The sequence below is a fragment of the Heloderma suspectum genome, chromosome W, assembly GCF_057233095.1.
Source record: "Heloderma suspectum isolate Gila_16-S chromosome W, 16-S_ref, whole genome shotgun sequence".
Classification (NCBI taxonomy): domain Eukaryota; kingdom Metazoa; phylum Chordata; class Lepidosauria; order Squamata; family Helodermatidae; genus Heloderma; species Heloderma suspectum.
The window spans coordinates 67,711,908-67,738,532 of NC_139475.1; the positions used below are offsets into that span (position 1 = coordinate 67,711,908).

The following is a 26,625-nucleotide window of genomic DNA, read 5'->3' on the forward strand; positions in this document are numbered from 1 at the left end:
AGACAATGGAAGAGGCCGCACGCACGGATTCAGATCTTCTGCAGTCATCCAAAAGAGATAATGTTAACTAAAAACCAGGGTGGGGAAGGGTGGGGTGTACAGGAGTACACAAAATCATTCTTCCCCACCCCACAAAAACAAATAAACCCCACACCTGCAATATATTTTTTTGCAATGGCCCAAAATAAAACCACCCACCCAGTCCAACAGGCGAAATCAGGGCCATTGGCTGCCAGCTGGGTAACTGGGGACCATGGGTATGTGGGAAGGTTGTTCCCCAAGAAGTTGTTGAACTGAGCTTCTTGGCTCAGGGGGTCCCTCCACAAACCGCTGTGCCACTCATCCTGAGCTTTCCAAAAGCTACCATCCCTGCTGTGGTAGATGCGGTGGACCTGAAGGGGGAACAGAACAGAAAGAGAAACCTAATGCCATTTCTCTCACTCAACTATCTGTTGGACATCTGCTTTGCACAGTTGTTCTGCAGCACTAATCCTTCCCTACCTTTAACCTAACCATCTCCAGTTAATGCTCAGTTAAAGTTTTTCCTCCATCAATATCCTAGAATTCAGGGCCACACTCTGGGTAAAAACCTCTACCATAAAACCGAGACAGCCAAACCTCCCCCCACCCCCAAACAATCACTAATAACATCTCATAATTAAGTTGCCTGTAATCCTATGCAGCTACCTGGGAGTAAACATTACTGAACTCAGTGATGCTTATGTCTGAGTACATAGGTTCAACTTGTAAAGCACACTGAGTCTTAACCAAAAATATTTGTCCAGCTGAAATGCAACCTTTAGATCTTAATTAGAGATGCAGACAAAAGGAAAGGAAAGAAGCACCCTGCCTCTGCTTGATCATTTTCCTGACTCTCCAACTTCTTCTATGCTAATCTGTAACAAACAGGAGAACTTGAAAGCCTTGTTATCACCTCCTTGCTAGAGCACGTGAGTGTTCATTACCCTTCCAAATAGCCTCATTGCTCCTGCTCTGAAAAGAGGCTCTGCATTCCTCCTCCTTCATGGATCACTGCCTTGTTGTGGCGAAGGGGCTTGCGTAACTCAGTGAAGCCGTAAGCTATGCCGTGCAGGGCCACCCAAGACGGACAGGTCATGGCGGAGAGTTCTGACAAAATGTGGTCCACTGGAGAAGGAAATGGCAACCCACTCCAGTACTCCTGCCAAGAAAACCCCATGGAACGTATCACAAGGCTAAAAGATATGGCGCCGGAAGATGAGCCCCTCAGGTCGGAAGGTGTCCAATATCCTACTGGGGAAGAGCAGAGGGAATTTCCAAGTAGCGCCAGAAAGAGTGAAGCGGCTGGGCCAAAGTCGAAAGGACACTCAGCTGCAGATGTGTCTGGTGGTGAAAAGAAAGTCTGACGCTGTAAAGTACAATATTGTTTACGAACCTGGAATGTCAGATCAATGAAACAAGGTAAGGTGGAGGTGGTCAAGCATGAGATGGCAAGATTGAACATCGACATCTTGGGAGTCAGCAAACTAAAATGGACAAGCATGGGCGAATTTAATTCAGGTGACCATCATATCTACTACTGTGGGCAAGAATCCCTTGGAAGAAATGGAGTAGCACTCATAGTCAATAAAAGGGTGGGAAAAGCAGTACTGGGGTACAATCTCAAAAACGATAGAATGATCTCAGTACGAATCCAAGGCAAACCATTCAACATCACAGTAATTCAAGTCTATGCCCCAACCACTGAGGCCGAAGAAGCTGAGGTTGATCGGTTCTATGAAGACCTACAACTCCTTCTAGAACTAACACCAAAAAAAGATGTCCTCTTTATCATAGGGGATTGGAATGCTAAAGTAGGAAGTCAAGGAATCACCAGGATAACAGGCAGGCATGGCCTTGGTGCACAAAATGAAGCAGGACAAAGGCTAATAGAGTTTTGCCAAGAGAACACGCGGATCATAGCAAACACTCTTTTCCAACAGCACAAGAGGCGACTCTACACATGGACATCACCAGATGGTCAATATCGAAATCAGACTGATTATGTACTTTGCAGCCAAAGATGGAGAAGCTCCATACAGTCAGTAAAAAAATGACCTGGAGCTGCCTGGGGCTCAGATCATGAGCTTCTTGTTGCAAAATTTCGGCTTAAATTGAAGAACGTAGGGAAAACCACTAAACCATTTAGGTATGACCTAAATCATATCCCTTATGAATATACAGTGGAGGTGAGGAATAGATTTCAGGGATTAGACCTGATAGACAGAGTGCCTGAGGAGCTATGGACAGAGGTCCGTAACATTGTTCAGGAGGCAGCAACTCAATCCATCCCAAAGAAAAAGAAATGCAAGAAAGCCAAGTGGCTGTCTGATGAGGCTTTACAAGGAGCTGAGGAAAGAAGGGAAGCGAGAAGCAAGGGAGAAAGGGGAAGATATATCCAACTGAATGCAGAGTTCCAGAGAACAGCAAGGAGAGACAAGAAGGCCTTCTTCAATGAACAATGCAAAGAAATCGAGGAAAACAACAGAATGGGAAAGACTAGAGATCTCTTCAAGAAAATTGGAGATCTCAAGGGAACGTTTTGTGCAAAGACGGGCATGATAAAGGACAAAGAAGGCAGGGACCTAACAGAAGCAGATGAGATTAAGAAGAGGTGGAAAGAGTACACAGAAGAACTATACAGGAAAGATCTGAATGTCCCTGACAGCCATGATAGCGCGGTCACTGAACTTGAGCCGGACATCCTAGAGAGTGAAGTCAAGTGGGCCTTAGGAAGCATTACTAACAACAAAGCTAGCGGAGATGACAGCATCCCAGCTGAGCTATTTAAAATCCTAAAAGATGATGCTGTTATAGTGCTCATTCAATATGCCAACACATTTGGAACACTCAACAGTGGCCGCAAGACTGGAAAAGGTCAGTTTACATTCCAGTTCCAAAGAAGGGCAATGCCAAAGAGTGTTCAAACTACCGCACAATTGTGCTCATTTCACATGGCAGCAAGGTTATGCTCAAAATCCTACAAGCTAGGCTTCAGCAGTATGTGAACTGAGAACTAACAGAAGTACAAGCTGGGTTTCGAAGAGGCAGAGGAACTAGAGATCAAATCGCCAACTTTCGCTGGATCATGGAGAAAGCAAGAGAATTCCACAAAAACGTCTATTTCTGCTTCATTGACTATGCTAAAGCCTTTGATTGTGTGGATCACAACAAACTGTGGCAAATTCTTAAAGTGATGGGAGTACCAGACCACCTTACCTGTCTCCTGAGAAACCTGTATGAGGGCCAAGAAGCAACAGTAAGAACCGGACATGGAACAACCGATTGGTTCAAAATTGGGAAAGGAGTACGACAAGGCTGTATATTGTCACCCTGCTTATTTAACTTATATGCAGAGTACATAATGAGAAACGCCGGGTTGGATGAATCACAGGTCGGAATTTAGATTGTTGATAATTCTCCCGGCAATCTCAGATATGCAGACGATACCACCCTAATGGCAGAAAGCTAAGAGGATCTAAAGAGCCTCTTGTTGAGGGTGAAAGTGGAGAGTGCAAAAGCTGGTTTGAAACTCAACATCAAAAAAACTAAGATCATGGCATCTGGCCCCATCACTTCCTGGCATATAGAAGGGGAAGAAATGGAAGCAGTGACAGATTTTATTTTCTTGGGCTCCAAGCTCACCACAGACGGTGACTGCAGCCATGAAATTAAAAGACGCTTGCTCCTTGGGATGAAAGCTATGGCAAACCTAGACAGCATAGTAAGAAGCAGAGACATCACCTTGCCAACAAAGGTCCATCTAATCAAAGCTATGGTTTTCCCAGTAGCAACGTATGTCTGTGAGAGCTGGACTATAAGGAAGGCTGAGCGCCGAAGAATTGATGCTTTCGAACTGTGGTGCTGGAGAAGACTCTTACGAGTCCCTTGGACTGCAAGGAAGTCAAATCAGTCAATCCTAAAGGAAATCAACCCTGACTGCTCATTGGAAGGACAGATACTGAAGCTGAAGCTCAACTATTTTGGCCACCAAATGCGAAGAGAAATCTCTGGAAAAGACCCTGATGCTGGGAAAGACTGAAGGCAAAAGGAGAAGGGGACGGCAGAGGATGAGATGGCTGGATAGCACCACTGATGCAATGAATATGGACTTGAGCACGCTTTGGGTGAGAGCGGAGGACAGGAAGGCCTGGCGTGCTATGGTCCATGGGGTCACGAAGAGTCGGACACGACTGAACAACAATTCCTCCTCCACTACACCCCTGATCACATCAGAGGCAGCCGACACAAGACCAGGCCCCAAAGAAACCCCACTTACCTGGATGAGGCAGGCAAACATCAAGATGGCCAATAACGTAAACATGATGGCTGAGAAAACCATTATTACAGCAGCCCCAACATTTGTGCTGAAGAACATCACAGCAGCTAGCCAGCCGCTGAAAGAGAAGTCAAGGGGAGGAGGACAAGAGTTTCTGAAAAGATCTCTCATGTTTCAGCAAACATTTTCATTAAGATAGGCATAAGCTGGTTGCTCATGCACACAGCCCCTTCACTCTTCCCTCTGCCACCCTGAAACCAGGAAGCCTCTAATTAACCACCGCTTGCCCTCTCACCGGAACCAGGTATCTTTAATTCACAGTGTTGGAACAAGCCAGGATATTAAACCACAGTTTGAAGTCACTTTAATATCCTGGCTTGTTCCAAAGGAGGTAACCAGAGTTTCCCAGTAGGGGCTGCGTGCACAAGCAAAAGTCTTCATAAGAAGAAATATGATTGTCTGGCCAATGGATTGCCAGAATTTATTCTGCAGTTTTTATGCTTTTTTAAATGATTTTTTCTGGCTTTGCTAGCTGCCACACAATCTGCCCTCTCTCTAAGCTCACCAGATTCCACCCATCCACTTTTGCAGCCACATGGACTAGTCATCAGAAGCTTTTCTAGTTCATTAATACTCATGTACAAGCTGAGTTCTATGCCCAGCATTTCATGTTCCCATAGCATTACAGATACGTTTGGTTGGTCCTTTGTATGAATATTAATTAGGTGTACTTAGACGGTCATTTTTTTTAGTTACGAAAAAGAAACCTTCTACGCCATGTACAAAATTAGAAAAATAGCATGTTAGAAATTAAGAACTGCACCCATGCTATTTTGGGGGCATTGATTAAATTGCTGATGAAGCAATCGATTTATTCAATCTGAACAAGTTCACCCATAGATAAACCACCATTCCAAAGGAGGAAAGGTAAGTATATTTTATGGGAAAGGAACATAGCTCAGTGGCAGAGCACCTCTTTGAACGCAGAAGGTCCCAGGTTCAATCCTAGGCCTTGGGAAGAGACCCCTGTCAGAAAACCTAGAGAGCTACTGCCTGTCAATGTAGGAAATGTTTCAATAGATGGACTCATGGTCAGACTCAGTCTAAGGCAGCTTCCTAGGTCCCTGTTTCCAAATAAAGAAATACTGGCCTATATTGTGGCAGGCACCATCTTCCAGGAGACATTGTGGCTTTCGTGAGAAACAACAAAGGGGAATTGCCCTGAGGAGATGCTGCCATTTCTGTTAGTACCTACATTTACAAGAAATGCAATCATTTAAAGAAAAAAAATGGGGGAGGGGGTAATTTTTAGGTTAATAAAAAAAGGAGTTTGGATAGAGTAATATAACCCAAGCATGGGCAACATCTGCTGGTCCAGGGGCCCTTTGGATCCCAGCAGGGGCCACACCCTCCCCACCAAATTGGCCACCAAAATTAGAGGTCTTGTGGAAACGTGCCAATTTTCTTTTAAATCAAGGCTGGTTTTAAAGAAAAATTGTGCTCCCAAGACACTTCCAGGAGTTCAATTTTGCTTTTAAAGGAAAATCGGGGTCCGCCCCTGGGGGTTTGTGGAAAATTCAGTGGTATGGCAGTGGGGGGCACAAATTCAGCTGGGGGCACAAAGTCAGCTGGGGGGACAGCATGCAGCCTGCAGACCATGTGTTGCTCACACCATGTGTTGTCTAAGCAAACAACTAATCAACTAGATGCTGCAGCCCTCAATATTTTCCAGTTAAAATTGTAGACACCCTCAGCCTCTTTAAAAAAAAATCTTCTAAATCATTTTTTTTTTACTTAACACCCCCCCCCCAAAGGACCAAGGGGCCAGGAGTTCCTGCACTTACCAAGCTCCCCATCCACTGATGCCGATTGCTTGGATGACAACCAGGATGAATTGCACTCTGAAAATGAAGAAAAATGTCATGAAGTTGAAGGAGCTGTCTGACCTGGGCAGCAGGCGGGTGAGGAGAGAAATCTGGTTAGCCCATGCAGGAAGTTATATGAGCAACAGGTGACAATAAGCAGCTGTTATGGGGGGGGGGGGTCAAAGCTAAACTGTATACAGTCCAGTCATCATAAGCCATCTGGGGGGCCCAGAGCAAGATCAGGGAAGGAAAATGTGCTCATTCTGTTTTTTCCCCTTTAATCTTTTAAAATTTAAATTGATTAGAATCACAGAATAGTAGGGTTGGAAGGGGCCTGCAAGACCATTGAGTCCAACCCCCTGCTCAATGCAGGAATCCAAGTCAGAGCGTCCCCGACGGATGGCTGTCCAGCCTCGTCTTGATTACATTTCCTGCATTGGCAGGGGGCTGGACTAGATGACCTTTGAGGTTACTTCCTATTCTGTTAGCCCCCGCCCCCTCCTCCACAGAGCTCAGGGTGGTTTACATCAGGGGTGGGTGGGCAGACTTCAGTCTTGCACCATCTACTTTCTTAATTAGAACCCCCAAATCCACCAACTGGAGACAGATGCAAAAATGGTGGCTGCAGGGGAGAGCCATTTACCTATTGCACCCCAGGAGCCAAGCACAAGAACAACCTGCAGACATGAATCTACACCTTTGTTACTACAGAACAGGGGTTGTAACTGTCTAATTTAGATCTAAACCCAGCTTTTGCTAACACAGTTGGAAGCTGAAGACCCTTGTTGAGCTACTGCAGATCACCCAGAGAGCTACTCTATGTGGCTGCTTGACCATTACGTTCATCTTTGGAGGGTCTTCTACGGGCGCCACCACCAACAATGGCTCAGTGGGCAGCTACCCAAGAAAGAGCCTTCTCTGTGGTGGCTCCCCCTCTGTGGAATGTCCCCCCCGGGAGATCCGCCTGGCGTCTTCACTGTACACATTTAGACACCAGGTTAAGACCTTCCTCTTCTAGCAGCCATTTCATCTTTCATCTGTTGCTCTGGTTATTAACTTTACTGCTGGCTCTTTAATGCAGCCTTCCCCAACCTGGTATCCTCTGGGTGTTTTGGACTACAGTTCCCAGCATGTTGGATGGGGAGTATGGGAGTTGAAGACTGCAACATCTGGAGAACACCAGGATGGGGAAGGCTGCTTTACTATGTGCAATATTGTGATATCTTCATTAGTTGTGTTGGTTGTATTTGCTGTTGTTTTATTGTTTGTTTGGGGGTTTTATGACTGTAAATTGCCCCGAGGCCATTTGGCAGTTGAGCGGTACATACAATTGATCAATGATCTTGATCTCCCTCTTACACATCCCTGGTTTACATAGTTCTCACCCTCCATACATTTCATTTTTTTTTGTCTTCATGACAACCCTGTGAAGTAAGTCAGGCTGAGAGAGAAGGATAATTCTTACTCTTTACACACTTGAGTATAAAAGCAAAGATGCCTCTGACTTTAAAGGGGGGTGGGGGGAGAGAAGGAGGTTAATCTATTGAGAGGTTGGGAAAGAGCTGGTTTGCAAAGCCAACCCTTGCCTCCGTTAGGATCACAGCCAGGCTGACTTGGCCCATACTCACACATGCTAAAACACGATCCTTTCCAGGGCTGCAAATCCTCCACTGCTGCTAGCTTACTGTAGTCATCCCACCCGCCCTTTGGCTAAAAGGGATGAGCCCGCAATAAACTAGCTCTAGGAGCTGGATTAGCAGGGGAAAATAGCTCTCCAAAGGCACATCAGAAGAGCCAGTGTGCCTGCCGACACATAAGAAAAACTGGGCAGAACAGAGATTCTTGGCTGCCCCTGGAGGCGCACAGAGTACCTTCTGGAGGCAAGAGAAAGCAAGATTCCCAGCCTTGGGTAGAAGGTGAGACTGGCCCTTCTCCAGTTCACTGTTTCCAAAACAAAACATGGAAATGAATCCTGCATTTATTGGGGAAGCTCCTGCAGACTCCCTAGAGGCGAGCCTCGAGTCACAGAAACTTTTCCTCCTAAGTGTACTGAGCAAATATTTTTAGTCTCATGCCACAATTAAGATTCAGAAGGGCTGCAGGTAGGGATGTTAGAAAATTCCGCCACGGATGCCAATGAGGCCAGATTCTAAAGAATCCAGCCCCTTGGAGTCCATGGCAGAACAGACCACCCACCTCCACCACCCCATGAAGTTGCCCCAGAACAGATCCTACCTGCCACCAGCCAGTCTGGTCCATCCGCTGCAGTCCGGCGGAAGAAAATGGCATCCAGCATAGCGGATGCCATTTACATCCCTTCTCTTTGCCATGATAGGCTACGTAAATATTTATGTAGCCAATCATGGCAAAGACCAGGGACGCAAATGGCATCCGCTACACCGGACGCCATTTGCATCCCAGCGGCTGGAAGTCCACCAGCCGCTGGAGCTGCCTGGCAGCTCCACAGACTCGCCGTGGAGTGGAGCTGGCCAGTGAGGATTCCGGGTGGGAGGGACGGATCACCCCACCCCCCATGGACTCCAGGTAAGGGGTTTTCGTACATCCCTAGCTGCAGGGGGTTCAGAGAAATATGCCATGGGGGCCAGATCCAAGCTGCTCAGCTACCCAAAAAAGACAAACCAACCAGAACAGGAAATAACTCATTTCAATGTTGTTTTAAAAAAGGATGTATTGGAAAAATTCTCTAGCATGCCCAGATTCTTCAGCCTTAAACAGACTTACTTGGGATCCATTCCGAATTACCCCTGGTCTACACAGGCAGTGGAATGAGGTGGTCAAGTGTGTAACTGTGTGTGTGCGGGGGGAGGGGGGGTGGCGTGGCGTGCACAGAAGTGTAAAGTAAACATTACTAGCACATCAAGGGCAAGGCTTGGCTAGAACCTTCCTTTTTGAAAAGCTAGATTTCTATTTGCTGAGAGCTTCTTTTTAAAACAAAAACACAGGAATGCAGTCAAAAAGTCATCCTTCAGCTGTGCTTCAGCTCATTCTCCCTCATGAGGACTCTACCATGTCAGCCTCCAATGTGTGGGATTTTCGAGAAGGGGGAATAAGGACACACCAGTGTGCAATTACCTAAAGGCTTTGTAGACCGGAACCAGCAGACATAACTGCAAGGGCTGAAGAGAACGAGCCAGGGGATGGCAAAGCCGAAATTGACGCCACTACTGCCACCAATCCACCAGGCCATGCAAGCAATGACATTGATGGCCAAAGTGATCGAGTAAACTGTGGATGAGGACACAGTAAGTTATAGATACAAAGAGGCTGCCATATACTATGGATAAAAAGAGGATGTTTTAAAGTGGCCTTCTCCAACCTAGTGTCCTCCAGATGTTGGCTAGGGACAGTGGGAGTTGTAGTCCCACACATCTGGAGGGCACCAGGTTGGGGGTGGCTGGTCTAACCCTTTGAGGCCACTGCTGCCTCTTGGGGGAAGTGAACTCTATTAAGATAAATCATGCAATGTACAGAGTCCATGGAGACCCTGGGTTCTTTGCAGAGTGCTGACATGAGAAATCGAGAGATAAAACAGGGTCCTTTTTCATGTGTACTCTCACAGCACTGAATACAATTCAGTACCCAAACAATCCAATATTCTACCATCTGTATACTTCTTTTTCTTTTGCAAGCGGGAGCACAATGGCTGATATTTTGCATAAGATAGTCTGGTTTTGCTGGGCAGGGGAGGACCTTTGTAGTGAAGCCTTGCCCCACAACTCCTAGAACCCTTATCCTGCCACCCCTTTGGCTTGTGAGGTTTTAGCAGCCTTGCTCACACTTTCGAGCATCTCTCTGCTAGTCTCATAAGGACTAGCAGCTTGGCATTTTTAAAATAACACAAAAGCTGAGGGGTTTTTTTTAGGAAGCTGAAACCTACACCAACAAGCATGCAGGTCTGGTTAAACTCCAAAGACACTGTGTTAAATACACAAATCCCAAGTGTAAATCCTCCTCTTCCCTCCACTCCCACCAAGTACTGCCGCCTTGAACTTACGTATCCACAAGTGATAGATCCTCCTCACCAGCATCTGGCGATCAACAGGAATCTCATCAGCAAAGTTCTGGTAAAAGCATGGTTTCAGTGGGATAAACTTAGGAAGTGGTGGGAAGTTGTTCACTCTCTCTACAAAAAGAGAATTTAAAAAAAAAACCCACTTAGGGAGCTTAGGGAGAGAAGTGGCAATTTCACAAGTCAAGTTTAGCATTTAGGACCACCGGTCACCACAACAGACAGAAATTACAAAATGCAAATAAAAATATGCAAAAGCGCATAAACATGCAGATGTTTTTTATGCATGTCATTTGGGCTTAGAAATGAAAGAAGCAGGAAGATGAAAGCAACACAGGTCAGAAGGTCCTGAGCACAGGAAATTGCAGTTGTCTGGACAAATTTCTGTCAATTTTGTATGCTGGGTCAGCACATACGGTTCTGCAGGCAACATTTATCTTGCTATTTGCATGATTTCCATGCATTAGAGACAGAGTTCAACGGGTGCCATGAGTAGCCATAGAAAGGAAACAGGATGGCAGAAGATGTCCATGCAAGCCAGTTTTAACTCAAGCTGTTCTGTTTTCTTTGTTACCTGCCATTCCTTCCTCAAGTGTCCCTCAGGGGAATTTTAAGTCACACAGAGCTGGGCCTACAAGAGACAATGAGAAATTCTAAGACCCAGTAGAGGTTAGGCCAATTTTTCCCAAGCTGTCTCTTCAGTGCAGCTTAGATGAGACAACAAACTCTTACTCAATAAACTCAACAAACTCATGGCCTCTTAGGGTGAGTCACCAACTAGATGTCACTAGGAAAAACTCACCTCCTCACCGGCCAACCCATGTGCAAAAAATCTGGGACAGAGGCAATAAAATAAGATACAGAAAGCACTAGCATTAAAACTTACTTGCAAACTGTACTGCCTCCCACAAGAGGCCTCCCCCCTGCTCCTTCCATAAGCCCTCTGGGCTCAACCTCTCCCCCACCCCACACACACTGAATCACCATAATGCAGCGTAGTGATTAGAGAAGACTTCCCCAAGCGGGCGCCCTCTAAATGTTTTGGAATTCAACTCCCATCAGCTCCAACCAGAATGGCCAGGAATGCTGGGAGTTGTAGCCCAATGTATGTAAGTATGTATGTATGTATTTAATTAATTTCTTAAACACCCATCGGGCCAGTCACCTGGACACTCTGGGCGATGAACAATGGTACAATTTAAAACAGTAAAATTATACATTAAAACATTTTAAAATACCCTAACCCACCCCAAATGCCTGCCTGAATAACCACGTTTTCAGGGCATGGCGGAAGCTCATCAAAGAGGGGGCATGGCGGAGTTCCCTAGGGAGAGAGTTCCACAGAGTGGGGTCCACCACAGAGAAGGCCCTCTCCCTCGTCCCCACTAGTCTAGCTGTCCTGGCTGATGGGACAGAGAGAAGGCCATCCGAGGCTGATCTCGTTGAGCGACCTGTCTGGTATTGCTGGAGGCGCTCCTTGAGATAGGCTGGGCCAGAACCATATAGGGTTTTAAAGGTCAATGCCAACACCATGAATTGGGCCCGGAAAACAACTGGTAGCCAGTGCAACTCCTTCAGCACCAGAGTGATGTGATCATGCTAGTGGTGGCTGCCTGTAATCAGGCAAGCCACCGCGTTCTGTACCAGCTGCAGCTTCTGAACCCTCTTCAAGGGTAACTCCACATAGAGCGCATTGCAGTAGTCTAGACGAGAGGAGACCAGGGCATGTACTACTGATGGGAGCAGATGGTCGGGAAGGAAGGGGTGCAGCCGCCGTATCAGATGGAGTTGGTACAGCGCTGTCCAGCTCACGGCTGACACCTGAGCCTCCACGGACAGCTGGGAGTCTAAAATGGCACCCAGGCTGCCGACCTGGCCTTTCAAGGGTAGCCGTACCCCATTCAACACCAGGTCAGCATCCCCCAACCTCCTCTTGTCTCCCACCAGAAGTACCTTGGTCTTGTCAGGGTTCAGCTTATTCCTCCCCATCCAGCCACTCACTGTCTCCAGACATTTGGACAGGGATTCCACGGCCAACCCTGGTGAAGATTTGAACGAGAGGCAGAGCTGCGTCTCATCTGCTTACGGAAGACACCGCACCCCAGACCTCCTGATGATAGCCCCCAGCAGCTTCACATAGATGTTATATAGCATTGGGGAGAGGATGGAACCCTGTGGCACCCCATATGTGAGCGGCCACGGGTCTGACACCTCCTGTCCCAGTGCTACCCTCTGGTACCTGCCAGAGAGGAAGGACTGGACCCACCGCAATACAGTGTCTCCAATGCCCAGCCCCTCCAGGCAGTCCAGGAGGATACCGTGGTTAACCGTATCAAAAGCCGCTGAGAGGTCAAGGAGAACAAGGAAGGAGCATCCGCCCCTATCCAGAGCCCTCCTCATATCATCCACTAAGGCGACCAAGGCCGTTTCTGTCCCATGCCCAGATATGCCCAGATATTCTGTCCCATGCCCAGGATCTAGATAATCAGCTTCTTCCAAGTGTGCCCTCAACTGCATCGCCACCACCTGCTCAATCACCTTGCCCAAAGATGGCAGATTCAAGAAATGGGCAAAAGTTGTTCAGAATTTGGGGATCCAAGGAGGGCTTCTTTAAGAGTGGTCTTATCACTGCCTCCTTGAGGGCTGGTGGCATCACTCCCTCCTCAAGGGAGGCGTTCGCCACCGCCCTGATCCCCTCGCCCAGCCTCTCTCTGCAGCCCATAATGAGCCAAGATGGGCAAGGATCAAGTAAGCAGGTGGTCGGCCTTACAGATGAAAACACCTTGCCCACTTCATCAGAAGGAAGAAGCTGGAACTGATCCCACAAAACTGGTTTGCCCAAAACATCTGGAGAGCACCAGGCCTGAGAGGGATGGGGCAGAGCAGGGATGGGCAACTTCTGAAAGTCTGAGGGCAGATACTACTAGCCTGCCTCCAGAACCCACCATGGGGCACACAACAGCAGTACACTCCGCATGGAAAATGTGCCCTTTTGCCAATTTCGGGATGGTAGGGGTCACAAAAATGATGGGGGCCTAACATAGCCTGTGAGTCATGTATTCCCCCCCCCCCCCAATTTAGCATGCTGGACTAGGACTGAGGAGACCTCGGTTCAGGTCCATGAAACTCACTAAGAGGCCTTGGGCAAGTCAAATTCTTTCAGCGTAATCTACCTCACAGGGTTGATGTGAAGATAAACACTGGAGCAGCGAGAAAGATGCATGTCCCCTTCCTAAGCTCCTCGGAGGAAAGGAGAGATACAAACACACTAAATAACAGATGAACTGCAAGTTTGCACCTATTCCCACAATGCTCTTTGCCTCTGTCATTCCCCTAACCCTCACTGATGTATAGATGGTAGCCTCTTTAGGGCAGAGAACTGTCTTTCCAGACTTAGGTATCGAGGGTGATAGAATGACAATGCTGTGAAAAAGGATGCGAAAATAAAAGACTTTTTGCCTGTGTCTAAGCTTGTGCAGGAGAAGGCAGATGAGCTGTATAATAAAGGAGCAAGGATTTTTTTGTAGGGGGATGCTTAATAAGTAGAGCTATGCTGGGGTCAGTTTGAACATTTGGCTTCAGTTACCCAGCCCTCGCTTTAGACAGTCCATCCTCCCAATTAGGTCACATAATCTGCATATTTTAAGCCTTGCACCCCAAAAACAGCCACCACCTCCCCTCCCTTTCAGCACATGGACAGAAGACCCCCTTGTGCCAGTTCAAGGAAATAAGTTAAAAAAAAGATGATCAAGGGAACAAAAAGAGGTGTCTGCTCTCAGCAGCACCCAAGTTTGCCAAGAAGCAGGAGTAGCAACAGACAGTGGTTAGAATAGGGTCAAGGGCCACAGCCTTGCATCACAAACAAGAAGAGAATCAGAAGGGAAGGAATTCCACGCTTCCATGAAAGTGTGGGAGTTTTGGCCTTCCAGAGCACAGAACCCAGCATTTTTAAGAAAGCCAGCTACAGTTTTATTTAAGATAGGTAGGACAACACTAAAGGTATATTTTTCAATTTTGTAAGCCACCTCTTAGGTATGGTTTCATTGATTAAGAACATAACAGAAGAGCCCTGCTGGATCAGACTAAGGGTCCATCCAGTCCAGCATTCTGTTCACACAGTGGACGATCAGCTGTTGACCAGGAAACTACGAGCAGGACAACAGCACCCTCCCGCCCATGTTCTCCAGCAACTGGTGTACACAGACTCACTGCCTCTGGTACTGGAGGTAGCGCATAGCCATCAAGACTGATAGCCATGGATAGCCTTCTCCTCCAGGAATTTGTCCAACCCCCTTTTAAAGCCATCCAAATGGGCAGCCATTACTACATCCTGTGGCAGCGAGTTCCATAGTTTAACTATGTGCTGTGTGAAGTATTCCTTTTATCTGTCCTGAATCTCCCACCAAGCGGCTTCCACACCAGGCATTTCTATACCATCCAATAGGCAAAGCTCTCCAGGAAGTTCACAAAATATCATGCTTTGTCATACAGAAGCAGGAGAAAAACATTGAAGTAAATATGTTTCTAGTCGTTATGACAATGGAAGTATTTAATAACTTTAACCAACTTTTTGAGACCAGAACATTGAGGGGACTGCCACCTCCTACATAATCCCTCCGCTCCTCAATGCTTTGGCCGCCCTGCATTCGCATCTAGATGGCTGATTTAGGGTGTCTAGCCATGGGACTTTGGAGGGGGGCAGGGGCGGACAACACATAGGAAGTATTATACTGGCACTTCCACACTCGTCGCCCCGGGAATGCTCGCTGTTGTCTTGCTCTGCTCTTCCGAGTGTGGAGCTTGGGGATGATCCACACCTACAAGGCAGGCGCCGAGGTCAGAGAGAGAAAACTGAACAATCCTATGGCCGTCTAGCCACTATAGGATTGCACCCTCAGTTGCTCTTCCATACTTTGTGCCCAAACAGGATGTGGCAATAACACCTCCAAATATTTCACAGAAAACCACAATGCATGGCAGAACAGCAACATAAACTTATCATATAGCTCCACAACAGGGAGATTGGAGTCTTCCAAATGCAGCAGCATTCACACAAATGAAAGGAGTTACATTCGCATGACACACTCTTATCATGCAAAGACCCCATGCTGCACCTACAAATAAGATGCTACAGGATTTTTCACTCAAAAAACAGCTTTGAGGCAACCAATGCAACCACACCATTAGCAGGCTGCCCCCTACAAGACACCCTTGCACCATATCTGACCCAGGGCTTAGCTTTTGCTCCAGATACCATCAAGCATGCTGAACCCACGCTAATAATAGCTAGTGTGCATTTGAGCAAATACACAACTAAGGGTATGCAAGCACAATTCAAGCTAAGCTTTAGGCCACCCCAAACCACACACACACCCCACCAGGCCTGCTGCAGTTCAAACCCACCACCACCCACCTACATTTCTTCAATGGTATATAATTTTTTAAGATGATTGTTGTTGTTCAGTCGTTCAGTCGTGTCCGACTCTTCGTGACCCCATGGACCATAGCACGCCAGGCCTTCCTTTCCTGCACTCTCTCCCGGAGCGTGCTCAAGTTCATATTCATTGCATCCGTGATGCTATCTAGCCATCTCATCCTCTGCCGTCCCCTTCTCCTTTGGCCTTCAGTCTTTCCCAGCATCAGGGTCTTTTCCAGAGAGTTTTCTCTTCGCATTAGGTGGCCAAAATATTTCAGCTTCAGCTTCAGTATCTGTCCTTCCAATGAGCACTCAGGGTTGATTTCCTTTAGGATGGACTGATTTGACCTCCTTGCAGTCCAGGGGACTCGTAAGAGTCTTCTCCAGCACCACAGTTCGAAAGCATCAATTCTGTGGCGCTCAGCCTTCCTTATAGTCCAGCTCTCACAGCCATACATTACTACTGGGAAAACCATAGCTTTGATTAGACGGACCTTGGTCGGCAAGGTGATGTCTCTGCTTCTTACTATGCTGTCTAGGTTGGCCATAGCTTTCCTCCCAAGGAGCAAGCGTCTTTTAATTTCATGGCTACAGTCACCGTCTGCGGTGATCTTGGAGCCCAAGAAAGTAAAATCTGTCACTGCTTCCATTTCTTCCCCTTCTATATGCCAGGAAGTGATGGGGCCAGATGCCATGATCTTCGTTTTTTTAATGTTGAGTTTCAAACCAGCTTTTGCACTCTCCTCTTTCACCCTCAACAAGAGGCTCTTGAGATCCTCTTCGCTTTCTGCCATTAGGGTGGTATCGTCTGCATATCGGAGGTTGTTGATAATTCTCCCAGCAATCTTAATTCCGACCTCTGATTCATCCAACCCGGCATTTCTCATGATGTACTCTGCATATAAGTTAAATAAGCAGGGTGACAATATGCAGCCTTGTCGTACTCCTTTCCCAATTTTGAACCAATCGGTTGTTCCATGTCTGGTTCTTACTGTTGCTTCTTGACCCTCGTACAGGTTTCTCAGGAGACAGGTAAGGTGGTCTGGTACTCCCATCACTTTCAGAATTTGCCACAGTTTGTTGTGATCCACACAATCAAAGGCTTTAGCGTAGTCAATGAAGCAGAAATAGACATTTTTCTGGAATTCTCTTGCTTTCTCCATGATGCAGCGAATGTTGGCGATTTGATCTCTAGTTCCTCTGCCTCTTCTAAACCCAGCTTGTACTTCCGGTAGTTCTCGGTTCGCATACTGCTGAAGCCTAGCTTGTAGGTTTTTGAGCATCACCTTGCTGGCATGTGAAATGAGCGCAATTGTGCGGTGGTTTGAACACTCTTTGGCGTTGCCCTTCTTTGGAATTGGAATGTAAACTGACCTTTTCCAGTCTTGTGGCCACTGTTGAGTGTTCCAGATTTGTTGGCATATTGAATGCAGCACTTTAACAGCATCATCTTTTAGGATTTTAAATAGTTCGGCTGGAATACTGTCATCTCCGCTAGCTTTGTTGTTACTAATGCTTCCTAAGGCCCACTTGACTTCACTCTCTAGGATGTCCGGCTCACGTTCAGTGACCGCACTATCATGGCTATCAGGGACATTCAGATCTTTCCTGTATAGTTCTTCTGTGTATTCTTGCCACCTCTTCTTAATCTCATCTGCTTCTGTTAGGTCCCTGCCTTCTTTGTCCTTTATCATGCCCGTCTTTGCACAAAACGTTCCCTTGAGATCTCCAATTTTCTTGAAGAGATCTCTAGTCTTTCCCATTCTGTTGTTTTCCTCGATTTCTTTGCATTGTTCATTGAAGAAGGCCTTCTTGTCTCTCCTTGCTATTCTCTGGAACTCTGCGTTCAGTTGGGTATATCTTCCCCTTTCTCCCTTGCTTTTCGCTTCCCTTCTTTCGTGAGCTACTTGTAAAGCCTCATCAGACAGCCACTTGGCTTTCTTGCATTTCTTTTTCTTTGGGATGGATTGAGTTGCTGCCTCCTGAACAATGTTACGGACCTCCGTCCATAGTTCCTCAGGCACTCTGTCTATCAGGTCTAATCCCTGAAATCTATTCCTCACCTCCACTGTATATTCATCAGGGATATGATTTAGGTCATACCTGAACGGTTTAGTGGTTTTCCCGACGTTCTTCAATTTAAGACGAAATTTTGCAAGAAGCAGCTCATGATCTGAGCCACAGTCAGCTCCAGGTCTTGTTTTTACTGACTGTATGGAGCTTCTCCATCTTTGGCTGCAAAGGACATAATCAATCTGATTTCGATATTGACCATCTGGTGACGTCCATGTGTACAGTCGCCTCTTGTGCTGTTGGAAAAGAGTGTTTGCTATGATCAGCATGTTCTCTTGGCAAAACTCTATTAGCTTTTGTCCTGCTTCATTTTGTACACCAAGGCCATGCCTGCCTGTTATCCCGGTGATTTCTTGATTTCCTACTTTAGCATTCCAATCCCCTATGATGAAGAGGACATCTTTTTTTGGTGTTAGTTCTAGAAGGAGTTGTAGGTCTTCATAGAACCGATCAACCTCAGCTTCTTCGGCCTCAGTGGTTGGGGCATAGACTTGAATTACTGTGATGTTGAATGGTTTGCCTTGGTGGGGAGTGTTATAGAAATTTCAGTTGTAGTATGTCTGTTATCCCATGATTTTATAAGCTAGGCTATGTCTGTTTTACCTCAGTGTGAGACTGCCATGCTAAACAAAGACACAGCGCCTTATCAGAGACTCAGGAATGCCAAGAATGTGTTTACAAGGCTACCTCTCTGCGCATGCCTAGATATGTCAAAGGTGCTGCCTGTTTTCTTGTTTCCCTCTCAGCTAGACAAAGAGATTAGTACAGCGCAAGCATAAGACAGCCCCCAAAGGTCTTGCCTATATAAACTTTTGGATCACAATACTTGAGTGTGACCTTTGTTGGAGCGTTAGCCCCAAGGGTTGCCTTATTCTGCAGAATAAAATCGTGTTGGACCAGATCTCTGCCTCCTCTCGTTCTTGGTAAACAAATTGGAAAGTCTACCAGGGAAAAGAACACAATTTTTGTAACAGTGGTATAAACTGTTGTGGACTAGGCTCCACTTTAAACAAAAACAATACATTGGAATCAATGCTGATTATGAATGAAGTAGAAAAATACCACTTGCATAGTTATCATGGGAATGTGTTGCTGAGAGTCATGTAGGCAAAAGGATGTAGTGATTCAATGGACAGGGGCTCATTAACTTACTGCGCATGAGTCACAATGCCTAGCAAGGCCCTTGTCTCTGGTGTGAAAGAAACACCATTAGCTAAGAGTGAAACTGCATGTAGCCAAGAGTTCCGGACAAGTAAGCATGATTATGTAGATTACGTGAGACAAGCCTGATGAGCAAACTAGTGCAAAGTGGGCTAGATGAAACAACAATCCGGTGGATCCACAGTTGGCTACAGAATCGGACTCAAAGAGTGCTTATCGATGGGATCTTCTCAAACTGGGGAGGTAATGAGCGGGGTACCTCAGGGCTCAGTCCTGGGCCCAGTGCTCTTTGATGTTTTTATTAATGACTTGGAGGAGGATGTGCAGGGAATGCTGGTCAGATTTGCAGATGACACAAAATTGGGTGGGATAGCTAATACCCTGGAAGACAGAAACAGAATTCAAAGGGATCTTGATAGACTGGAGTGCTGGGCAGAAAACAACAGCATGTAATTTAATAGGGAGAAATGCCAAGTTCTGCACCTAGTAAGAAGAAACCAAATGCACAGTTACAAGATGGGGGATACATGGCTCAACAACACGACAAGCGAGAAGGATCTTGGAATTGTTGTCGATCACAAGCTGAATATGAGCCAACAATGTGATGTGGCTGCAAAAAAGGCAAATGCTCTTTTGGGCTGCATTAATTTGGCATAGCTTCCAAATCCCAGGAAGTACTAGTTCTCCTCTACTCAGCACTGGTTAGGCGGCCTCATCTGGAGTACTGTGTCCAGTTCTGGGCACTGCACTTTAAGAAGGATGCAGACAAACTGGAGAGGGTTCAGGAGAGGGCAACAAAGATGATCAGGGGACTGGAAACAAAGCCCTATGAGGAGAGACTGCAAGAACTGGGCATGTTTAGTCTTGAGAAGAGAAGACTGAGGGGAGACAGGATAGCGCTCTTCAAGGACTTGAAAGGTTGTCCCAGAGAGGAAGGCCAGGATCTCTTCTCGATCACCCCAGAGTGCAGGACACGGAACAATGGGCTCAAGTTCCAGGAAGCCAGATTCCGGCTGAACATCAGGAAAAACGTCCTGACTGTAAGAGCAATACGACAATGGAACCCATTCCCTAGGGAGGCAGTGGGCTCTCCCACACTGGAGGCGTTCAAGACGAGGTTGGACAGCCACCTATTGGGGATGCTCTGACTTGGATTCCTGCACTGAGCAGGGGGTTGGACTCGATGGCCTTGTAGGTCCCTCCCAACCCTACTCTTCTATGATTCTATGACCCTGAAGATGATCTTAGGGTCCAGGCAGGTACATATGGAAGGAGGGTTTTCTTTGATTGTTCTTCAGGTTAAATGTTCTTGTTCTTCAGGTTAAATTCAAATTCAGATTGTTCTTCAGGTTAAATGGTTAAATGCACACCTTACTATAAGAGGCTACATGTCAGGGTGGACACTGAGCCCATAGAATCCTAGAGTAGTTCTGATTCTGAGGAAGAGCAGCTGCTCCTGGGAGAGGAGCGCGCTCATCCTTCCCAGGGCCAACAGCTGGCAGGGATTCCTCCCACCGGCATTCCTAGCACAGATAGCAGTCCTGGGACTGAGAGAGTGTGGGAAGCAGACTTGCTGGATTCGTGACGCCAACGCAGGGAGCAGCACCAAATGGAGGGCGCGGAAAGGAAGCGTAGTGCCCGGTTGGCGCGCAAACAACGGTTGCGCCCAGAGGATCCAAGGGAAAAGGGGAGGGACTCTCCCTAGCCCATAAGTTCAGGGTCTGCCAGTGATTCTCCTTCAAACGGGGACCAACTGTTCCAACTTGGGGCATAGGTACTCTGCTGCTCATATCTAGTTGCTAACAGTAGAGTTGTTAAGTTGCAAAAGAGGAATAAAGCTTTGAAAAGAATCCCTTTGTCTGTGTCTGGACTTGGCTACTGGATTTGACTGAGAGAGGCCTCCAAGGAGCCCTTGACACTACATTCGTAAGAAAGCGTCAGTATAGGAAAATGAAGGGAAAGTTGCCACTTGATGACTTTTCGTTTGTTTGTTTGTTTGTTTCTTCTTATCATCAGTGATGGCATAAATTCAGCCTCATTTTGGCTTCTGAGTGGTTGGGGGCTGCCTTCTGCCCTGATCTCTAAACTGGCCTCCTCTTTCCCCATAGATCATCTCCAAATTTCCCTTGATGAAGACAATCTGCAGCCTTCACTTGGATATGTTGGAATTTTTCCACCTTGTCCACCCGGAGACTGCCACAAACTTCCCGTCCCTTTACAAAGAGGTCTTCAGCTCTGAGTTCCACTACGATGGCCCCCGGGAGAGTTAAGGCTTGGACTGCGGCACAGATCTGGAGACAGACCAAAACTTTTGAGACTAGCAGGGGGGGGGGGGATAAAAAGATACCACCCCTTCCCCCCAAGTGACCAACTGCAAGAACTTGCAGGGTTGGGATTCTTTTCCCTCGCTGTGGACTGCAATTGCTATTGAATGTAAACGCACCTTTGAAGGATCCACAGAAACCCTGACTTTTGCCGTGCTGGCAAAATGAATGTGAAATGCCATTCAGTGGAGAAGATACTCCGGTAGGTAGTGTTGTCGTCGCATCTCCTGTCCTTTGGTCACAAGCACGTTCTAGTGGAGCATGCTCTTTCTCCCCCCCCCGCCCACCGCCACATGAGCATGCCCACAGAAACTCACAGGACCTACCGCTGACTGTCACCTGCCCATGGACCACAATGTATGCCCATCTCGTTCAGCATGTTTGCAGACTTTCACTGTGTGTTTTTGCCTTTTCCTGGTTTAAACAACACAATGCTGGACGTATGGAATGAAAACTGGGCAATACAGACTTGGGAGAGAATCCGATGCAGGCTGTAGGAGAGAGACCAGAGCAGCGGACAAGTGCATTTTCTTTGGGGCCGGGGCAGGGGGTAGCCTTTCGCTTTAACTTCTTACAAGTATATAGGGCAGCTGACAATCCGCACCAGGAGGGCTGAACCCTCCAGCAGAAATGAAGGAGTGGAAAGCAAAGCGGGATCTGCAATTGGTTCGTTTCAGAGAAGGTCTGCTGCTAACAAGGTAACTCAAAGTGTGTGTGGGGGGGACCCATGGCCTTCCAGATGTTGCCAGACTACAACTCCCACCATCCTCTGGCTGGGCCAGATGGGAGTTGTAGTCCAACAACACCTGGAGGGTCACAGCTTCTCCACTCCTGGTCTGGGTCACTAACTGAATGATTCAAACACTTACAAGGCAAAGATTTAGCATTGTGACCTGGCAGGGTGGATTGTACTTGCTCTCACGCACTCTATGAGGAAAACTTTTTGTGGCCATCGCTGGCTAGGGATGCTGGGAGTTGTAGTCCAACACATCTGGGAGACACCAGTTTGGGGGAAGGCTGCCCTTTTGGGTATGAAGAGGGGACCATGCTTTCAATTTTTAATTCAGGAGTGGAAGCAGGACCATTAGATGTTCAGGGAACACCAAGGGTGGGAGGCTGCTTTCTGTGGTTTTGCCCTGTGGGTGCTTTGGTAACATCAAAATACCTGCAGGCCCATTGTCTGGGCATTCCCCATAGAATCATTAAGAAATACCATTTCTGCAATAAAGACCTGCACAGTGGCCTCCTCCCCTGAAGTGTCTGTGGGCCTTTAAGCACAGGATTAATACACAGGGAAGCCCCCTCCCTTCATGTTTCAAAGACACCTCAGGTATCAGTAGTTTGGAAATCCTGGCTTCAACCGCACACCTAGTCCATCATGGTAGGCAATGTCTCCCTGCCCCGAGAGTTGCGGGGGAGCAGAATGTAACTGCTATCCCCCAAACCCTCTTAAATTGACATGGGTAGGGAAGAGCATAACTGCACAATCAGAGTGTGTGTGTGTGGATCTCGACACCTCCTACCAGGTTCCAGAAGGTTCTGAAATGTTGTGCTCTCGGATTAAACAAACAGAAGCGGTGCCATCTGAGACATTTCCAGATTATTATTATTATTATTAAATTTATTAATCGCCCATCTGGCTGGTCACCCAGCCACTCTGGGCGATGTACAACATACAATAAAACAGTTTAAAACAATAAAATTCTACAATAAAAACATTTTCTAAAATACCCTAACCCACCCCAAATGCCTGCCTGAACAACCACGTTTTTAATGCACGGCGGAAGCTCATTAAAGAGGGGGCATGACGGAGTTCCCTAGGGAGGGAGTTCCACAGAGTGGGGGCCACCACAGAAAAGGCCCTCTCCCTCGTCCCCACCAGTCTAGCTGTCCTGGCTGATGGGACAGAGAGAAGGCCATCCGAGGCTGATCTTGTTAAGCGGCCTGTTGCTTGTTCCAAAAAACACTCCTAACTTTGTTATTTTCAAATTTGCTAGCATTTACTTTATTTTTTTATTTTTGTTTACCAATATCGACAATTGGTCATTCATTTGCACCATCCCTCTTGTTGCTCATTTTTAGCCGTGGGGTCGGGGGGGATCACAGTCTTTCTCTTTTCTTTTTTGCTTTTCAATTCTCTTCCTCCTGACCAAGGGATGGGGAACTGTTGGTCCTCTATTTGTTGATGGATGCTGTCAGCTTCAGTCAGCATTGCCAATAGTCAGGCATGGTGGGAATTGGAGTCCAACATCATCAGGACAGCCACAGGTTCCCCGCCCATGTCTAACCTCCCTGACCGCAAATCTCTGACATTTTCAGCAGTCAGTATTGCCGTTTTTTCATTGATGCAGGGTTGTGCCTTTTAAAAAGACCTGTCATAATTTTTCCAGCCCTTTTATTTCCTGATGCGCCAGGGTGAGGGGATGTGGGGTGACGCAAAGTAGAGGAGCGACGGTTGCTTGAAGAGAAATTTGTTGACTCTCTGTCCGAGAACGGGTGTGTATTATTTAATTCTTGAACACTATAGGGATGGGTGCACTGCAGTGTTCATGGTGGGGGGAGAAATAATACACCCACCCCCTTCCCTACCCCCCATGAAGTTAACTGGCCAATGCTATCGCCTGAACAAGACACAATGTGGATGAGTTTGTATGTCCCCCCGCCCCCTGCAATTCCATCCACCTTGAGGGCCAGGGAAGCGCCTTCTGTCACCACAGAAACTGATTCCTTTCCTGTTGAGTTATGCCCTGTCTACACTACAGACGTAATTCTCCTATGCTTGTAAAATGCACTTTGCTAATCTGCTCTTGGGGTCAAAGAGACCCCAGTTTAGTCCTAGCTTTAATTTTTAAAAAATCTAAAAAAACAAAACAGCGCCCATGAGCTGTATTTGACAATCCAGCTTCATGTAAAAAAAATAATCTAGAAAATAGTAATAATCAGAATTTTGTATTAAGAAGGATAGCTTATTTTACACAGGCCACAAACTTTACAGGGAAGGTATTTGGGGGTCTCTAATGACCCCCATGTTAATTCCCATGGGGACCCCACACCCCTGATACCCTCACTTGTGCACTTTTTTCTTGTATTCAAAACCTCCCAGAGGTATGAATTAAAAAAAAAGAATATTGACTAGTTGATACTTCCTTAGTTTATCATTACTGTTGTGGTGGTAAGTGGGACGTTTCACCAAGGGTGCAGAAATCTGGCCCATCTGGGGTTCCATTCTGCCCCTCCAGGGTTCTCTAGATGGCCACACCCCTTTCTCCTGGCCACACCCCTCCCCCCAACTGCCAATACTTCTGTTGTTTCCTGGCTTTTGTGTGTTTTCCCCCATTCAGAAAGGTTGAAATGCCTCTCCCTAGTTACTGGCAGTAAGAGCTAAAAGCTAAAATGGGCTGGTATTTTTGGTATGTTGGTTCTTTCCCCTTTGCTGTCCCCTTTGCCTTTGGCCCCACCCTGTTTTGCCTTCAGCCCCACCTAGCACCAGAAGGCAAACCTTGAGAGCTTCTCTGAAAATGAATTCAGCCCTCAGGCAGAAAGAGGTTCCACACCCCAGGTTCCACTATGTTGGGGTCCTTCAGACCCCCAATAATTTGGTCCAACTGACCCCAATGGCCTGATGACTGTGGGCTCTAAATACCAATTCTTGTCAGAGAATACAAGCAGAAGGAACAGATTATTGGGGACATGTTTTTACAGGTGACCCCAATGGCGTAGGATGGTTAAACAGACTTAAGTCATGCCCTCACCCCTGCCAGTCCTAGGAACTGTGGTTCAGGGATGGATCTCCACTTGACAGTTCTCAGCAGCCTCGCCAAACACTACCATTCAGCCTTCCCCACCCCTGGCACCCTCCAGATGTGTTGGACTACAACTCCCAGAATCCCCTAGCCAGCACAGTTATGTTCATGATGCCACTGTGCACCAGTGGAAGCAGTGGAGCTGTGGAACCGATTCCAGGTACTTGCGGATGAGACTGGAGGGCAGCCTGCAGAGGAAGAATCACAGGGGAACCTGCATGAGAGTGAGCAAGAGGCTAAAGGTCAGTCAAACAGAGGCGATGAAACCCAGGCCTACAAGAAGAAGAAGAGAAGAGTGGTAGTAGTGGGAGACTCCTTGCTGCGTGGGATCGAGACTAGGGGTGGACGAAAGTCACTTACCTTTCGTCGAAGCTTGTTCGCGGTGGGGGGGAGGCCCTTCGCTGCTCCCCCCGCGAAGTTCAGGCTGGGGGGGGAGGCTTCCCGCCTCACCCTGGCCAAAATTCAGGCCGGGGGGAGGCTTCCCGCCTCGTCCCGGCCGAAATTCAGGCTGGGGAGGAGGCTTCCCGCCTCGCCCGGCCGCGAACTCGAAAGTTTAAAAAAACAAAACAAAAACGCCCCCGTGATAGGCTACGTGATGATTAACGTAGCCTATCACGGCTAGATCTGCAAAGTCAGCCGTGATAGCCTACGTTAATCGTCACGTAGCCTATCACGGGTGACTTAAAAAAAAAAAGCGCGTACGCTAATGGCGGCCCCCATAGGGAGCCACCATTCGCGTTCCTTATTTGGTCGCTGTAGTCTACGTAAATATTTACGTAGACTACAGCGACCAAATAAGGAACGGGAATGGCGGCCCCCATAGGGGGCCGCCATATACATATATGTATGTATACATATACATATGTATGTATATATGTATACATATATACATACATATACATGTATGTATATATGTATACATATATACATACATATGTATGTATACATATACATACATTATGTACATACATGTACATATATATGTACATATACATATATGTGTATATGTGTATATACACATATACAGGCATTAGCGTACGCACTTTTTTTATTTTTTTTTTAAGTCACCCGTGATAGGCTACGTGACGATTGACGTAGCCTATCATGGCTGACTTTGCAAATCTAGCCGTGATAGGCTACGTTAATCGTCACGTAGCCTATCACGGGGGCGTTTTTTTTTTTCTTTTATTGGAATGGCGGCGGCAGTAGCCAGTCAAAAGACCGGCTGCCGCTTCCGCCCCGCACGAACACCCGCTGAACCACCGGCCGGACCTGCCGCCGGGAGGGACATTCGGCTAAGGTAAGTCCCGTCCCGGGGGGGGTGCGGGGGGCGTGTGTGTGTGGAGGATTTCTCCCTGAAACTTGTTCGGGGGGCTGAACACGTTGGCGCTCGACCCCCCGAAGTTTCGGGGAGAAATTCTCCGCCATCCCTAATCGAGACCCAAGTATGTCGCGAAGACCCGTGGACTTGCCAGGTATGTTGTCTCCCGGGAGGACAGATTAGAGACGTATAGAAAGGGATATGAAAGGGAACGAAAAATACTCCGGGTGAATGACTGGCTACGAAGGTGGTGCCGACGAGAGAGATTTGGATTCTGGGACCACGGGCTATACTTCCTGGAAGATGGGCGGTTGGCTAGGGACGGGTTGCACCTC

General features: G+C 47.2%; 1 pseudogene; it reads right to left on the bottom strand.

Annotated features, from left to right (window-relative positions):
- Positions 1-216: 216 nt before the first annotated feature.
- Positions 217-18,840, bottom strand: LOC146334131 (secretory carrier-associated membrane protein 4-like; annotated as a pseudogene).
- Between the last annotated feature and the right edge of the window lie 7,785 nt (positions 18,841-26,625).